General features: G+C 30.0%; 1 protein-coding gene across 2 annotated transcripts in view; it reads right to left on the bottom strand.

The window, feature by feature from the left end:
- LOC129960099 (homeobox protein AKR-like) overlaps positions 1-15,654 on the bottom strand; it is a 203,195-nt gene that overhangs the window by 144,908 nt on the left and 42,633 nt on the right. The gene's annotated exons all lie outside the window — the stretch shown is intronic.

Here is a 15,654-nt window from a genome sequence, read left to right as displayed (position 1 = left end):
GGGAAATAGATTCCGCTGACGTCATTCAGCGTCAGGTGTGATGTCTATCAAATGGGAACGCAAGTATACGTGTCCGCTAGCAGATGAAACCTAACGCGTATGATTACTTCCGGCAGAACTCAAATGAAGCGTTATTTCCCCTCCCCCCGCGCAAAATTTGGTATTTGTCTCCATCATTGCAAATTTGTATTGAAATAAAATATGCAAATGTTGATTCGAGAGAAATCTTACGTGAAACCATATTATTTATGCGAATACTATTTGTGCTTCTGAGGCGGAATCATCCCTTGTCCCCCACTAAAACAAGTATTTTTTTTTTTTATTTCAGAACGAAAGAAATCAATAGATATGAGCATTAATAGCTCATTAGTACATGTCACCGGCAAGTTTTCTGAAGTTCTAAGATTTATGACTAATTACCAAATCTCATGTCACGAAATCATGACAGGTTGACATTTTTCTGGTCTGTGTTAAAACTTTTTTTAGATTCCTTTAAGACACTATTCCTGAAGCTCCATTATTTTGACGTTTTATGATCTGGGTGGTTAAAAATATACCTAGAGGACTGTAATAAATTGTAGATTAATTTTTCGGAAAAAAGTCAATTTACGCAGTAATTTTTTTATTTTTATTTCCCGAAGCAATAAAATGTATTCATTAAATAATTCTGCATATGAATATTTACCTGTGTTAAAAACCATTCGAGTTAGAGAATATGAGGATCACAATATAAAAGAGTGCTATTTATAGCATAATTACTTCCACAAATTTGAACCGAAGCAACGTATGGAACTAATTGTCACTTTTCCCGATTGCAAACGGTTAAAATTACAATAGCACCTGGACATCTGTAACTAATATCTGTGTTAACCGAACCGGCACCAGAAAATGGAATAATGTTTTTTTCGCTTTTTAAAAAAATATGTTTACCGAAATTTTCTTAGAACTGGTTATGGAGCCGATTTTGAGAATGGGAAAAGCGTGAGAAACTTAACACCGATCTAGTCCAGCCGGATGGTGTAAGGTCCGTCAGTTTAAAGCTTATCAGGAAAAAAATGGCACTGGGAATGTATCGGAAAAAATATGAGGAGAGATTTTTATTTTTTATTTCTTATATAGAATATCTTTAAATAATCACTAGAAAATTGCAGGGAAAATCAATAATATTCGCGAATCTTTTTTTCAGACCTAATGAAGCTTCTTTCAAAAAATGGATAGAGGACTTATTTTTAGGATTTCAAATAAAGAATTTGGAAATCCTTTTTGAAAGAAGAGCCATAATTAACCTCTATTAACTTTGTTTTCGATTATCTCAGTTGGTTACTTTCAAAGAGCATAGATAATCGATTGCATTTTGATAAGAGTTTATATACCCACTCAAGCATAATTTCACCCCATTTCAGATATTGAAATAAAATAATAGAGCTAAATAAACTGGCTGATTAAAGGTATTTAATTCTACACGCAGAAAATAAATTTAGTAAATGCTGCTAATCAGAGAAAATTAGCATATCATGCATGTTTTTTTGGAAACATTTACTGAATGAAAAGAATGGTTCTAACATCCACAACGCCATTTGGCAAATAGAATAAAGCAAAAATAAATCTGCTGACTGATAAATCTCACTTAATCTATAAATTTATACTTCTGATAATAAAAAAGAGAAATAAGTACATTAACTTTCAAATAACCAATGCTTTTCTGTTTATAAATAGGTTGTTTAGGCCTTTAAAAAAGAAATATGTCTGATTAAAGATATGCCAATAATTAATAAAAATTACCAAGAAACCATGCAACCTGCAAAGAATATTTTGTTTTTATAAGAAACTCGTACATGATTAAACAGAAATTTGAATGAATTAATGAGAATCATAATCCTTGTTTGCACATATACTATATTAAATTTTATATATTATATATTTAATGGACCAGTCGAAAATGCTGAAACTACATATTAGGAGAGTTGTCCTTTATTATACTGAAATGCTATCTTGATTATTTTTATTATAAATCAGCATTCAGATATCATACATTCTTTTATATTTCCTGCAAATAATGTTTTAACAGAAGCTCTCAAATTATACAGGAGTATGGAAATTTCTGAATTTAAAATAATTATATGTCTGATGTATTTATGTTGTTTAGTTCAATGCAAGACATCTCAGAGAGTCAAATATATTCTGCTAAAATTCCAGACTGGAACCATGTCTAAATGACAATTTGGAATATTCGATATTCCATATGGCAATTTGGAATATGGAAAGATTGAATAATTCTGAGCCTCTAGGTAAATCCATTCTCTTATTAAAATTTTTAAGAAAAATTTATAGCATTTGTCTTTAAATATAATACAGTTTATTTCATAATTTAAGTTCCCTTCATTTTCCAGGAAGTGCATAAAAATTTGATTTTCTGAAATATTCTATAAAAATAAGAGAAGAGGGAGAATAAGAGCATTCCCCAGGCCAATTACTTTCAATCATCAATGCTATTTAAAGGTTCATTTGATCTTGTGTTAAATTTTTTTCTTGAATACAGCTGTTAAAAGCACAAGGATATGCATGGTTATTGTTTAATAAATATTATACAGAGACAGTGGTTATTTACTCAATACATAATTTATTAACTGAAATTTTTTAAAGACCAGCATATACATCTGGTGTTCCTCAAGATCAAAATATTTTCATATCTATTTTTTAAAAGTAATTGTGTATCATATTTACATTAAAGTATTTGAAAGTTCTCCTATCGCCTAGAAATTTATTTCGAATGGAAATGAGAATATCAGTTACGCCAAACGACGTTTAAATTACGTAACTTTTCGAAAAATTAGATTGCATCCATTAACGAATTTTAAAAATTACCTAAAGCTAATTCCTTTTCTCTCACAAGTTAATAATTTTTAAAGAATAATAAAAAAAATTAATTAAATGTTGTAGGAAGCAAATAAAATGATTTAAAACTCATTCAACAGGAATGGCAATACAAAGTAATCTTTTCCATAAGTGGAAATAAAGTTATTAATGAATAAAAAATTATTTAACTAATAGTCTTGAAGTCTTCTTCATATTTCTTTTCATTTGTGATTAAAATTCGAAGAAAGTTTATTGAGTTGTTTGAACTTCAAGAGCGTACACGCTATTTGTTGTATTTGATTCTTATTTAAATAGATTCCTTTATGTGTACCTTTTTGTCAGAATCTTACCTTTTCCAGCAATCAGCCAACTTCTAATCTTTATTATTATTATTATTTTTTTAACAAGATAGCATTTTTTTTTCGGGACCGGAAGATGAAGTCATCCTGGTGAAAATGCTACGACAATACGAGACGGGAACTGTTCTGAGTTATTTCAGTCCTCTCCTCGACTTCAACGGTCCCCCGCGAGCAAAACGAAACGATAATAATAAACTTCTCAACTAGCTTAACGCCGAGAGGGAAAAATCACCTCAATCGGAGAACGTTATAGGGGTTGCCAAGAAAAAAAATTAAATAATGTATAAAGAAATTAAGAAAGGTACGACTATATGCTCCAGTTTACCCAAAGGGAGGGCTGTCAACCAAGAAGCGTTGAGGAGGGCCAGATGAGGTTTTGGCAGACAACTTGGAGACAGTAACATGCAAATTTGTTAATTGATGAAATGGAGGGGAGGGAAGGGGGAAGCAAGTAAAGTAGGAAGGGATTAAATGCGGAAGTTGGTAGGCAGCGGCGTTTTTAGGTTCTGTGATTTAGTTCCTTTATTATTTTCTTCTTTCTTGTTCTGCCCTGTCCTGTTTAGAAAGCTGGTAACTATTAGATTTTTGTTTCATGAATCTTATTTAAAATTCCACACGGCGCCAAAGAATTTTGAAAAGTTAGCCCTAAAATACAGACACTTTTACATATACAGTACACTTACGAGTATCCGATTCGCGACTATCCGGCTTCTGTACTATCCGCCGTTTTCTTTTATCGTAATTAATTGAGGAAGGCAAGCCATTGTATTGGCAACATTGCCAAGGCATTGCAAGCAGGCTTCTGCTACGATCTTCCTACGTGTTGTGCGCAAAATACGTTGCTACAGCAAAAGATACACGTTCTTCATTTATCAGCGAAAAAAAAAAGTCAATTTCCTTAAGAATTAGGCCTACGATTTACGTTAATGTTTTGTTTATATTTCCTGCATTTAAGTTGGACATTATAAAATTTATTTTAAAATGTGAACAGTTTATTTATGTTATTTAACTTACTTTTTATCTAATCATTTCTTGAAACGTGCAATGTATTATATAAACATATACAAACTACCAGTGCAGAGCCTTTTATTTTAACTCGACACGTTACTGACAACTATGATTCACCGGGCCGCGGCAGCGTTCGCATTGAGATAAATGGCGGGCTTAGTATTTAATAAGAAGTAAGAAAATACGTATTGTAACAGTGAGTTTTGGATAAAAACTTTGTATTCTGGTTTTGGTGGGCAAATAAATGAATTCATAGAACGCCGGCCTATCCGGGTTTTTTGTTAACCGGCCTATCCTTCCGCCACATTAGGCCAGATACTTAGGAGTGTACTGTAGAAAAAGAACCAAGAAGACGATCTGAAAGAATCATCTTTCAATAGAAAGTTGCTCGTATTACTTAAATCTTTTCGATAAATTTGGCTTGCTCTTTGCACAAGAGATACAAATGAAAATAACAGAGTTCATTTCTTCTTGCATGTGGTACGTAGAAAGATACTGCATGCGCAAATAAGATTTATGAAAAATGATGATTAAGATGATTTCTCTGCAAGAAAGAATTCATTCTTTTAAATGATGGTTCCATTTTTTTTCCCAGATAAAATTCTCGAACAAATAATTAATACAAATTTTCTTTCAGATTTGAAAGTATAGTATTATGGAAGTAGAGTGTCTGAAAAAGCTGTTGTGTCTATACTTCCGATGTTCTGATAGCCCCCCCCTTTTTTTTATTAATCTATCATACTTAAGATTGAAATCCTTAAAATGTAAACAAAAATTTTCAGAGGTTCTATAAAACCCATTTATCACTGATTTCAGAAGTCACACTTTTTCTGTAATAATATTTATAATGATCTATAAGCCCTGGCACGCATTTAGCAGTGTATCCAAGCAAGTACAACCGTAGTTAGAACGTCAGTTTAATAAAATAGATTTAGTTCCTGTTTGACGTCACATCGTGCATATACTGCCTTTAACAATCTACAAAGTCATTACACTTTCTTTAATATTTTCATTTTTGCTAGTTTATATATGAACCATCAGTTCTTAAAAGAACTGAAAACGAAATTTATTCAAAGACGAAAAATCTTATACATTTTTATCTAGAATGTAAAAGGTATAATATCAAAAAATATTATTAATTGAATATATGCACATTACGTCTAAAATAAGTTTTTTCTATTCAAGGGCTAAATTATCTATCCTAGCAATTTTCGTAAAGAATCAAGAGTATCAACAGTTTTTCTCATGCTACGGCTCATTCCGAAAAATGTTTATTCTAGATAGAACTAGTCCAAATATCACACATCGAGGATACAAAACTAAAGTAACGTTTTAAAAGACCTCGAATAATATTACAATCTAAGCTGACCAATCTCAACATCTTGAAAAATACAAGCCAAAAGACAAGAGTAGAAGCTTCGCGGTCCACTGATTTATTTTATGAATTTTTTGCATACTATTTCATAATAAAAATCATTAAAATTTTGCGAATAATAAAACGCAGCACAAAAAGTTAACTTGGCTACAGAGTGAAGAAAATAAACATTGAACAAAATAGCAATATATCGAGTAAAAATAAAAATCTTGCGAATGTCAGACGGCAAGTATCGAAGCGTGGATTCAGTTCGATTCACTACCATAACGGCTTAAAAGGTGCTTATTAATTGAATTGCAATAAGGAGAACGAAAAATAAGAACAAAGAATACGAGTTGTTTTAATTACTCTCTAAGAAATTCAAACCATTTATAAATCGGAAAATTAGATGCAATTGCCGAAATATGCAAATTTTGCCACCGACAAGAAAAGGCCTTTTGTCGCGTTTCCTTAATGGTGGACTTTGCACCATTCAACTTAATTACAGCATAAGAATGGTTTAATTACTAGGTTAAACATAGATATATTAGGACATTAAAATCAAACTGGAAATTAAAAAAAACAGAATATTCATTGGTTTCAAAATTAAATTAACTCGTACAGTGCTTAACTAATTGTTACAAAGGTGTTATGTCTAGACAGATTGAATGTACAAGAAAGGTCATAACTAAATATTTGCTATAGATATTTATTAATTATGATGCAAAATTATAATAATTTAGAAATTGCTTACAAGTCGATCAAGCAAATACATGCAATAAGTGCAATCTTCTTCGACGAATTTCCCAATGATTAAAATATCACAGGCAACAAGAGAAAACTTTCCAATTAAAAAATAATTTATATTTAAATAAAACAAAGACCATTTTAAATGAGGTTAAATTAAATGGAAAAAGCTTCATTCTAATGATTTTGTATTTAATATCAATTTTAGGAAAGAAGGAATCATATTCAGTCCATATGCAAAATTCCTCATTAAACTATTAATCGTGATATACATTTATCCAGATAGTAAAAAGGGTCTAAAATAATATGAGAAATCCAAAACGAGTGTCATCTATATTAAGATAATTTTTCAAAAACTTAGATACATGCATACAGTTTAACAGAAATATATATATTTCGAAAAGTAATTAACTTTTAATTTTGGAAATAACCGATCGTTTCCTTTATAACTATTCTAGTTAACAGTATTAGCATAAAGAATCAATATGCATATCCAGTACGACAAGACAAGATTTTTTATTATGAGACTCACTGCTCAAATTGTAGAAGTAAAAGCGCATGGCAACTTGTAGTTAGATGATACATAATTACGTTTGTCACGTGATGATGAATTGACCCATTAACATTTTGAGTTACTGATAAAGGATTCGCTTATTTGTATTTTAATTAATGTCAAGTGAACTAATATTAAAATGAGAAACCTGAAAGAAAGTTTGCCCAACTTTCATGTAACATCAAAGTATATACCAAGGCTGAGAAATTCACCCAAAACTTCATTTCTGATGAACAAATGCGGTAAAAAGAAATAAAGTATAAGAAATTTGCTTATGCCATTTATTAAAGCAAATATTATATGTTAATCAAACTAGCGTATAACGTAAAATGTTGAAATAGACTATTTTTTTATCTTAATTTCCTAAGGGTCCAGAAGCAATGTTAAGAACGTCATATAGTATAAGAAACAATGCTACATTTGCTATTTAACCAGTTAAGTGTTTCGACATTTTCAGAAAATGCGTATCTAAATTGTGTCGCAAAAATTTAGCGATGATGAGTATATTCGTCAAACACAGAGTTTGTGTAATATGAAAATATGTTGTAATGAAATTACTTATTTTTTATTTCAATACTCTCATTTATTTATTTACTTAAACTAACATACATTTTTTGTATATGAACGAAAAGAAACATAAAAATATTTTTTAATTTGCTGTTAGAGAATGGTATAGAGCAAAGCATGGTACAAAGCATTATAATTTTTTTTCTTTTTTTCTTTATTTCAATTTGACCTCAAAATATTTTAAGAATCTTGAAATTTACGAATATATTTCAGTGTTTACTAACATTTTAATTCCAACTGGAAATTGTCACTTATTACTTCTGACAAATCAACTCGTCATAAAGCAAAATGCTGTACTTTTTTTCATTATACTCGTTAAAAGCGGTTAACGGGTTAAAAAAACATTTGATATATATTCTTTTACTGAAATTATGTTAGATGTCATGAATAACGGATACAACTGGAAAACTACAAAATGAACCAAATGCGCATCTTTTTTTCCCTTCATAAAACCCCATTAAGAATAAAGATGAATTAAAGAATTTTCAAGAGTTTCAACTATGAATCTGATCTACTTTAATCTTACTATCCAAAAATGCTTGGATTTTTTTATGGCTTTGGATAATCAAACTACACGAAAGAGAAAGCCTTAAATAAAATGTCTTCAAAAATTGCTTTCAAAGGTGATTTGTCACAATCAAAAGTAATGGTTTCCAAGACCAAGAAACCAACCAAACAGTAAATTACTATAATAATTCAGTGCTCAAAAATAAATATAATTCACTTTTCCCAATAAACAGAATTTTTCTTATTCTGGATTCACTTTCATTAACCTCTAAGAGATGGTAAAATTTCGTTACGTTTTCAAAAAATTGAATAATCTACAAAAAACGGTGGCAAATTATAAGACAAAAGCGTCTGAACAGTCGTCGAAATATACGAAGAATTTAAAATTTTTTTTGTGTTGCTTGGCTAATAGTGATATCAAGGTAACTTCGTATGTATCGAAAATGTTTTCATATCCTTTGTTATGAGTTTAAACAGCTTTACATATCTAGAAATGCGACGAATTTAAAATGAAAAAGGAATTCTGTACTAATCTGTAGGAATGCGATATTTGTTTTTGCTTCATAATGATATTCTGGCTAAAAAAAGGAATATTTTTTTAAAAAAATCAGAAAGATTATTACTTTTCGGTTTGAAACAAGTGCTTGGACAAAAGGACAAGTAAAAAGACAAAAAACAGATAATGCAGCCATCATGACAACAAGGGAATGACATTTTTTCGTCCGATTAGTGTCAAATAAACAGAGTTCACGAAAAGAAAAATACTCTTTCGTACAAGTCCGGTTTCCTCCAATTATCTAAACTTTTAGACAAAGTGAGTATTTTGATATGAAGGGATGCTAACTCACGTGAAGAAAAAATAACATGGATAAAAAATGTTTAACTTTTGGGATAATAAAACAAACGCTCAATGAATTAGTAAATTTTAAATAGTAGACTTCAGGAAATAGAAAAAATGAAGGCCACTGACATTTTGGATCAGTGGCGGATTTCCGACTAGGCAGACAAGGCAGTTACCTAAGGCTGAAGAGGGGTCATTGCCAGATCGATTTAAAAAGTTATTGGCCTAATTGCCAAATTAACTTCTAGAAGATACAAATACTGAGAATTATAAAAAAAAAAAGTGATTTATTTTCACTTAATTGAAACGGTGTTTACAGACACTGAAAATCTGCTTAAATAATAATGTTTGCAACGAAGATGCAGCACAGTCATTTAATTAAAGTGAATAAATAAAAACCTGAATACTCACAAATTATTATAAAATTAATCTAAACTAAATCATTAACTTGATTTGTGTTGAAATGTAAAATTAAATTAACTAGCTCATTAAAAGAGGGACCTAACAGTGTACACTGCCTAGTGCTGCAAAATTCTTAAATCTGTCACTGTTTTGGACTATATCAATATACTCCTCTCTTTGTTGGGTCAATATCCAATAACTCTTTGAAAACAGAAAAATTATTATTAATTTTTCTTTGCTTAATGAAGTCTACCCTGATCTTTACAAGAACCTGCGTATCAGTAAGAATGCTGCAGAGTTTCATGAAGACTTTATTAAGTTTGAAAATAAGGTCATGCAAAATAAGGTAAAATTGAAATTTGTCAAACAATTATTCAACTTATCAAGTCTCTAAAACGCTCTTTTAACTTTCTAAAATAAATAAAATTCTACAATATGAAGATAGTGTACAAATTGAAGATGGAGAATGTTTTAAGTCAGAAAAAAAAAAAAAAACTGAAAAATTGCAGTTATTACTTTTGCCGTTATTTGCAGTTATTACCTTTAAATAATTTCTATTTACAGTAACAACAAGTAATAATCAACAATTATTCTCAAATAGTCACTCTCGTTTCCTGATTTTACAGAAAATCACCAAGTTCCTTTACTTCTTGAATCTTAAAACTGCTGTCATGTAAAATTTTCAAAAAATGAGTTGCATCTTTTTGCCATCTGATCCCAGAATAATAATGGTAAGTTACTTTAGTAATAGTTTACAGAGTTGTGCTTGTACCGAATGGCATTGATAGTATGATTAAAGGTATCAACTTAATCCAGGATAATTTAAGCAAACACCTCTCTTTCAGAAAACTATTCCAAATGTTTTCAACACAAATCCAGTTTTATGTGATGCATACATAAAACTGGAAAACTAATATTAGGAAAGAAATAGTCCAGGTATCGATGGCCATTCACATCAAGATCTACAAAAAAGAGCGATACAGGCAATTTTGTTCAATTCTTTCTTTATTTTTAAAGGAATCACTGCAAATAAAAAATAAAGATAACTAGGCACCAGAAAGTAATGCCTTGCAGTCGATCCAAGCAGAATATGTCAAAATTTTTTTAAAAGAAACTATTCTCATTTAACTCATACGAAAGCTTAATGGTGTAAAGTGGCTTTAAATAGCATCCATTGAAGTCAAAATGAATTACCTTCTGAAGCAATGCCATCCGACTAATGCCGTGACACCATTCAGATGACAGTCCTGGGACCAGAGAGAGAAGATCATTTTTGGAAAGTGAATTCCAAAAAGTAAACAAAACAAAATGCCTGGCAGCACACTGTCTGGGTCAGTACAATTTCCCTTAAAGATAGGTCACTATTTAGAGGAAACCCTTTCCACACAAGACACTCCACGCCTTGGAGTCACGTGGGATCAACCAAACGAAAAGGTGGGCAGGCCAGGTTGACAATGAAAGAATAAAAACGGTTAATCAACCCTGCGCCTCCCTCAAGGATATTCAAAGAAAAATTAGCGTAAGAATTACAAAAGGTGATCTAGATCTAATAACCCAACGGGTTGCGAAAACAGGGAAGGAATTTCGTTTCATTGTACCCAATTACCTACGAAGTGCTAATCGTCTGTCATCTGTGTTGTAGTTATTCACCTTGAATAATATAAAATTAAAATGGAGTTTCAAAGCTCAATACGGAGCAATATCAATAAAAGCCACAAATCCATTTCATTTTTTTTCATTTTTGGTCTATTTTAAGTTGTTTAATTAGATTAGTGGAAGATTTCTAAGATGGATAAGCTTTGCTTCCTTAACGCACAGTATTAAAACTAAGTTTTAATGATATATAAACCTCACAAGTGCACGAAACGAAATTAAGTTGCTTCCCAATTAAGGGATATAAAAATATTAATAAACGATTAAAAACTCATTTTATATTGTCCGATACATTCGGAGTTATTAGGTACCAAAGCATTTTCATGTTTAATATTTTTAAATGTAAAAATTCATTTGTATGAAACATTATAATTTTTATGAAACATTATAAGTACAATTTACCAAGATAACTTTCTTTGAATTGGTAGACCAAAATTGTTAATGACTTGATTAGTTTTGAATGTTGAAGAGAAATAAGTGTTACATTTTCAGCACATAAATACCAATTTTTAACAATAAAAACACGATTTTCGTTTGAATCTGAAGATTTGGAACATATTTTGAAAAAAGTAAAAGTGACGTTACGCAATTTCCTTTTATACCGATTCGCAATGTATGCATTCATAGAAACATAATGAGTTTCCGAGAAGTTATTTCAGTTTCAATTAAAACTCGCATTGTATAGTAGTTTCTTTTCAACAAATTGCGATACCTGGGGGAAAAAAATGTGAAAAATATGATAAGCACTGAAAAGATTAAATTGGCATAGCAAATTCAGTTTTGCGGGGTGAGTATCAATACATTTGTCTTGGACTATAAAAATTACTCTTAAAAGTTTTTCATTAGATAGAAGCTTAAGGAAAGCGCTTTCACAAAAAGCAGTTGAATTCTAAAGTCAAACTAAAAAATTTTTTTTGGAATTTTCAAATAATTACTATTATTATGGTCGTGGATAACTTTATCAAAATAGATGATTTATAATGGCTTCCTTTTGAAATTTTAAAATAAAAGATGTTAATGTTAAAGATATAATGTTAAAGTGCATTCCCTATTCCAAGGTTTAAATGCAAATAAAATTTACATTGAAAATAAAGTTTGGTGGAAAAAAATTCGTAGCATTGTATGAAGTTGAAATGGAAAAAGGTGAACGTTTATTTTTTAAAAGGAAGTTAACTACAATACGAGCAAATTTCATTAAATTTTTCCGAGTTATTAAATAATTATTATTCATTCTAATAAATTTTATCGATAAGAATTTTTACACATTTTTGAAACTAAAATCTTGCGAGGATTGAAAATAATGTATACTTTTCGAATTTCAAAACCACGAGTAACTGGTGGCAAGTATCATACTTATAAAATTTTTAACCGATTCAAAATATTTCCGAAATAAATATATTTCAATTATTTATTGTTACATTTTATGAGTCCATTAGAATGGAATTCATATATTGTTGTAAGATTCAATTAATGATGTTTTCTTTTCGGTATATAAAATACTTTGTTATTAAAAAAAATGTTTTAAATAAAAAAAAAGTACTGGATTGGTACAAGAAAGTAATACTTTATGCTTCAAAAGTACGGATTGAAAGTTTTTTTTCTCGGTGAAAGCGACTTATACCAATAACAAGAGTAAATCAATTCCATTAAAATGTCTATATATCATGAAAACGTTCGTTCGAATACTGGAATCATATGTACACAAATCAAAGAAAAACGTTAGGTATGGTAAATATAGACTTCGTCATCTACTACTAAACTATTTTTCAAATAAAAATTTCGCAAGCACTTTCATTTCGTTGCGATTTTAATCTTTGAACATCTTTTATATTGCTATATTATTTTGTACTTCCTATATTAAAAAAAAAATCGCGTGTGATCTTATGCCAAAAAATACTTCCGCAATAAAAATATAACAAGAGAATGGCAACAAAAAATTCCGAATGCAGTTGAAATCATTTCCTAGCATGACACGCAGTTTACCGTTATTATCATGACAACGTTCGACGTTGTTTTATCTTTTGATGGTCGAATTTCAGCATTAAAGCGAGAGTTACTCCTTTTATGTTTCTGCAGAGTCATGGTTTCGAAAACACGAACAATGTTACAGCAACTCAGCTCAAGGAAGAACGTCTAGAAATTTCGATATGTAAAAGAGAGAAAATCAAAGCTGTTTTCATAATAAGTTCTTTAATACGAACCTGAAGTAGAATAATAATAGAACATGGAAATTAGGTTTAACAGAAGGAATTAAATGCATGGAACATTCGGACGCGAACAGACACATGCGTTTGTGGACATACTAAGCTATTCAGAATAATGAAATTAAGCCCATTAACCAATTTCATTGTGTGAAACAAAATATAACGAGATGGAAATGTGTGAATGGTAAGTAGACGGCTACGTAAATAATAAACGCATTTAAAAGGGGAAAACTTCTTGGCAGTTCCACCAGTAGAGGAATATTTCACTCAGGCCAGGAAGTTTAATTGAATTATTATTGTTTTATATGAATTCAACATTTGTACAAGGTTCAGGATAATGTCGAATTTTTATTTAAAACCAAGAATAATGGAAAGTCTATTTCTTATTTTATTAAATATAATAAAATAAAATTATTTCGAGATACAATAAAAAATTTCTTCAACTACGATCTTAAGGATGGCATGTGATTAAAATTGATTCTCAACGAACTCAAATGTCTGAAATGGTATAAATACACTGAAGATAATTTAACTTAAATGTCTGAAATGGTATAAATACAAAGATGATAATTTATTTCAAATGTCCGAAATGATACAAATACACCGAAGATAATTTAACATTTTGATATTACACAAACAAGGGAAATATGATAACTATTTTATGAAAATAAAATATTTGTGAATCATATCGTCGATTATTTGAAGTCACCTGTTTTGACATTAGATTTGAATTTTCCAAAAAAATATTTTTCAGAGCAATCCTCAATCTTTACAGCAACTTCTCTTAATTTTTCTCGTTTAATGCTCCTAATTAACTCGCCACTTATTTTTGATCTCATATTTTGGAATTACGCAGACTATTCGTTCAGAAATGAGCTGGAGGAAACCAATGGGGGGGGGGGTGGATAGCCAACATTTTTTAAAACGGGAAAGGAGAAATTTGATACATTGGCCAGTCAATTTTTTGGAAGATAATATTAAAATTGTTGTGAACAATAAAATATAGTGACAGAGAAAAACGACCCGAATTTAAGAAAAAGTTCAGGTTTTAAAATTCGTTTGATATCTGAAGTTTTAATCTCATTAAAGGCAGGGGGTTATTACTTCAAGGTAAAACGACTACATTAAAATACAAAAAACATCTTAAATATTTGTTTTAGAAAGATTTCATTCTTAAAAAAGTACAGAATAAGTGAAGAATTATTACAAAATTACTGTGGAAAATTTTCTATCAGATAGAGAATCTGTTATAAAATGAGCAAGTTCGTTTTTGAAGAATGACTCAAAACCAGAATCTTTTATAATTAGAAATTATTATTATTAAATTGATAATGTATTAGGTAATAAAATTTCTTGAAATGCTTTCTAGCCATACACGAAACTTCAGTATTAAATACTTCGCTTCAATCCTCAGAGGAGCGGCGTTTCGCTATTGATTAATTTTTGTTTGTTTCTCTTCGCCAAAACAAGGAAACTGAATTCAACCAAAACAACGTTATAGATATGAATATTTCAGAAGATTGAAGCTAAGCATTTAATATTGAAGTTCCGCATATGGCTAGAAAGCATTTCAAGAAAGCATTTTATTGAATAATACACTATCCATTTAATAATAATTTCTGTTTATAAAAGATTCCTGTTTTGAGTCATTTTTCAAAGACGAACTTGCTCATTTTATAAAAGATTCTCTATCTGATAGATAATTTGCCACATTAATTCTATAATTATTGTCCACTTATTCTGTACTCTTTTAAGACTGAAATCTTCCGAAATCAAAACAATCGATGAGTATAATGGTACATAAAGGAATAGGTAATTAGGATCCTGTTAATTCCTCATGTGTAACCTAACTTCAATCCAAAACAATTACTTTCACAATTTCTTAAGAATATGCTCAGGAAACTGCCCTATTTCTTCTACCATGCTAATTTCTAATGAAACTTGAAAACCGCAGCAAGGATCTGAATTTGAATTTTGTAATTATTTTATTTTTTGCGGCGGACCAGTTAATGTTGACGATTTGATGTGACATATAAACTAGGATAATGTCCAGAGAAAAATAGTAATCGCTTAAGTAGGAGAAATTGCAAGAACAAACGACCCTCTTTCCAAAGTATGTCCAAGATTCTATTTAAAATAATAGGGTACAGAAGGATTTCTCTGATGACTTAATGATAGGTCAAAACGAACTTAGATGATAGGTCAAAGGTCAGTGCAGTTCGATTTTAGTTTGTGACTCATAATAATATAAGCGATCTGGCTCGCGATCTTTCAATATCACGAAAGAGTTAATTGCATTTATAGAAAATAATAGGAATAAAAACTTACGACTGAAATAATACATTGACAAGTTGACAGAACATAATTTTGAAAAGATTTAAAAAAAAAAAAAAAAAAAAAATCAACGAAATCAATCAATAAGAAGAAAGCAATCGTGTGAAGATATGATTCGGTAAACAGAATTAAAACTGGACAAATGATATCAGATTCTTTATAATCATCTAGAGACTTCGTATCTATAAATGTAATTTAGTATTCCAAAACAAATACGCTTTTTTGTTTTAATAACTAACTAACACAAATATTCTTAAATTATTATCGCT

The sequence above is a fragment of the Argiope bruennichi genome, chromosome X2 (genome assembly GCF_947563725.1).
Source record: "Argiope bruennichi chromosome X2, qqArgBrue1.1, whole genome shotgun sequence".
Lineage (NCBI taxonomy): Eukaryota > Metazoa > Arthropoda > Arachnida > Araneae > Araneidae > Argiope > Argiope bruennichi.
This window is presented reverse-complemented; position numbering and strand designations above follow the sequence as displayed.